A 3,633-nucleotide genomic window follows, 5' to 3' on the forward strand; every position below is an offset into this window, starting at 1 on the left:
TTCCCAGGCTCCAGCAAAGAGCCGGATGGGAAGTGGAGCTGCCAGGACTTGAACAGGTGCCCATATGGGATACTGGCACTGCAGGCAGTGACACCACCTGCTGGCCCCTAAAATGTTTTTGAATCAGTTCAAGAAGCTGGAAGACAAGGCCGGCAAACCCTACAGACCCTGGCATTCTGTGGAGGAAAAGGACAGTGAGCTACTGTTGCCTCCGACTGTTCAGTGGGGACTGCCTTCGGCCCACTCCAAAAGTAATGGCTGTCTCATACAGAAGCTTACAGGCTTGCTACAATATACATTTTCCCTACTGCTGGCTCAACCTTAGCTTGTTCAAATCTGCTGAATGACTCACTGTGCATTCGCCTTAGGGCTTCCAGAACTGTTACTGTTGCCTTCTCCTCTTAACCTCCACCTCTTTGTTCCCTTCCATCAGCAAAGAGTGGAAAAGCAAACGCCTTGTCCTCCCCGTTGGGAAGTCACGTGATCATGCCTAGACCTGGGGGGGGGGGGGGCTGGCCCTGGCTCCACCCCCTCCTAGCCAGTAGGTGCTGGTCGCTGGAGGGGAGGAGTCCTTGTCTCTCTCTCTCTCTTCCATGTGTTTTCAGGAAAGAGAGAAAGTGTGCTTTCCACACTCCCTCCCCTGTACCCATGTCACTCAGGCCAGTGGAAGTGAGTAGCAGGGGAGTCATCCGAGTGACAGGGCTGGCTCCTGGGACAGGAAATGATGAGTAGGTGGTGGGAGTGAGCTCCTACAACACAGCTGTTTAAACTACCAAGGCTTGTACAAGTTTGTGGGAAAGTGGAATTAAAAGATAAGTTTATTTTTTGGTGTAAAAAGTTTTTGAAATCCATGCATAAATTTTTCCATAGTAAGCATTTCCACTGAACTTTTAAAAAAAGATTTCTTTGTGTATGTATTCAAAAGGCAGAGTGACAGGAAGAAGAGAGATCTTCCCTCCTCTGGTTTACTCCCTGAATCGCTGCAAGCAGGAGCCAGGAACTCCATCCAGGTCTCCTGCGTGAGTGGCAGGGGCCCAGGCACTTGGGCCATCTTCTGCTGCTTTCCCAGGCCATAGCAGGGCTGGGTGGGAAGTGGAGCAGCTGGAACTTGAACTGGCACTGCGATATGAAAGCAATGGCTTAACCTACTGCGCCACAGCACCAGGCCCTCCCCTGAACTTTTTGAAGATCCTTCCTGTGCATGGATTTCCAGATTTTTTGCACCAAAATAAACATGTTTTAAAGATGTTTTCCATTAATTTTTAAAAGAAGATTTATTAGGGCCAGCGTTGTGGCGTAGCAAAGTCGCTACCTGCAGCGCCAGCATCCCATATGGGTGTTGGTTCTAGTCCCGGCAACTCCACTTCCAATCCAGCTCTCTGCTTCTGGTCTGGCAAAGCAGTAGAAGATGGCCCAAGTCCTTGGACCCCTGTACCTGTGTGGGAGACCTGGAAGAAGTTCCTGGCCCCTGGCTTTGGATCAGCGCAGCTCCAGCCATTGCAGCCATCTGGGGAGCGAACCATCGGATGGAAGACCTCTCTCTCTCTCTCTCTCTCTCTCTCTCTCTGTCTCTGCCTCTCCTTCTCTGTGTAACTCTGACTCTCAAATAAATAAATCTTTTTTTAAAAAAAGATAACATGATTTTAAAAAAAACAGTTGTTCATTCTGAGAGGTGGGAATAGTGATAAGTTATTCTTTGTGCTTTTCTAACTCTTTTTGATTTTTTTCAAATTAAAAACAGAACTCAAGCAGGCAGAGGAAGGGTTGGGGCAGTAGCCAGACCGCCAAGAGCAACAGAGGCAGGCCTGGGACCCTGGGAGGCCGCATAGTGTGCTGGTCAGGGGGCCTGCAGGAGCCAGGGCAGAGCTGGCATAGACAGCTGTGTTCACTGCATAGCCCAGCAACAGGGCTGCACCTTGAGGGCTCCAACTGGGGAGCCTTGATAGACGGGTGTCCACTGTGGCCCATGAGATCTACCTCTCCCAGAAAAACTGGGTTGTGGGCGTGTCTGCAGGCCCAGCCAGCGCTCCAGCAGCCCTCTACTGTCTGCCCGCACAAGAGGTGGACTCACACTGCCCTCTAGTGGCTGGAGTCTCTGCCTGCCTCCAGAGCCACGCGGGAAAAGAGCATGTCTCAGCTTTTTAAGCTCAGACTGTGAACTTATCGGCCTTCACCCCTCGCCCCACCCTTTACATAAGTAATCCCACTAAAGGAAGGTCAGAGGCCAGCGCAGCAGGTAGTCACCGCCTGCGATGCTGGCATCCCATATGAGCGACGGTTCCAGTCCCAGCTGCTCCACTTCCAACCCAGCTCCCTGCTAATGCACCTGGGAACGCATCAGAGGATGGCCCAAGTGCTTGGGCCCCTGCACCCATGTGGGAGACCTGGAAGAAGCTCCTGGTCCAGCCCCAGCCATTTGGGAAGTGAATGAAAGCTCTCTCTCTCTGTGTGTCTCTCCCTCTCTGTAACTCTTTCAAATAAATAAATCTTTTTGAAAGAAAGAAAGAAGGGCCAGAGAGAGAGAAACCAGCAATCGAATGTCCATCAAGATGCAAAGTGTAGCACTTTCCCTCATTTCAGAAAATATCAGGAAAGAACACTTCCAAGTTTTGTTGTAAACACTGTGGTTAATACAGAGTAAAAAGGAAAGAAAACAAACAGCCACGTCATCACTGAGAACAGTGGTGACTGCGAGAATGAGCCAGACAAGCAAGCACGAGGAGACCCGGGGTGGCCGGGGGAGAAGCGGGAGAGACACGGACAGAAAGGAGGATTGAGGGCCAGAGCTTGGACTGGAGGGTAGGGGGCACGGGAAGACCCCCGCGCCCTGTGCCTGTCACTGGGCTGCACCAGCCAGCGCCTCTCCTCGGCTCACTGTTGTTTTCTGCAAGAAGCCAGGCGCAGCAGCGCACAGTGGCTTACAGCCCGGCCCCCGTCTGGGCCCCTAGCACTGGCACGTCTGTGAGGTTGACAGCAGGCTGCGGAGCCTCTGGAGCCTGAGGGAGGCCTGGGAGTTGGAGCCTGTGAACACTTGAAAGTGGCAGAGTTGGTGACCAGCGTCCAGCAGTGCAAGGTGCCGGGGGCACAGGGGCACAATGGGCACCTCCGCCCCCTGCCGCCTGGTTCTGATCAAAGCAGCTGTGTGCCCGGGGGGGAGCAGCAGGCAGAACGCAATGCATCTCCGAATAAGCTGGCCAGGATTGCACAAGGCCCTCTACCCAAGGTGCCACCCCCTTTCCTCCGTGGAGCTCCTTTTTATAGTACCCTAAGTCCCCAAAGCCCCGGTTCCCAAGCTGCCACCAACATCTCGTGGGAGGAAGCCCGAGACCCTCTGGCTGGGGCAGGCGGCTGTGCAGAACACACCTGGCCCAGCTGACACCCCAGGTAAAGGGCCCAGAGGCGGGGCCTGGGACTGCAACCCGGGTGACTCACTTCTGTCTCTCCAGAGGCCAGCTGCGTGCCTGTGCCCTGTGATCGGTGCCCAGTGAGGCAGCTGTGCCACGGGCATGCTTTTGTTCACATGCAGCCAACAGCCAGCGTGATAAGCTGACGTCAGACGTCTGTCGGCAGCGACCACGTTAGCTGTGGGAGGGCGTGGACGACAAAAGGGACAGGGAGCAGGCCGATGCCAAG

Source organism: Lepus europaeus, chromosome 1, assembly GCF_033115175.1.
Source record: "Lepus europaeus isolate LE1 chromosome 1, mLepTim1.pri, whole genome shotgun sequence".
NCBI lineage: Eukaryota > Metazoa > Chordata > Mammalia > Lagomorpha > Leporidae > Lepus > Lepus europaeus.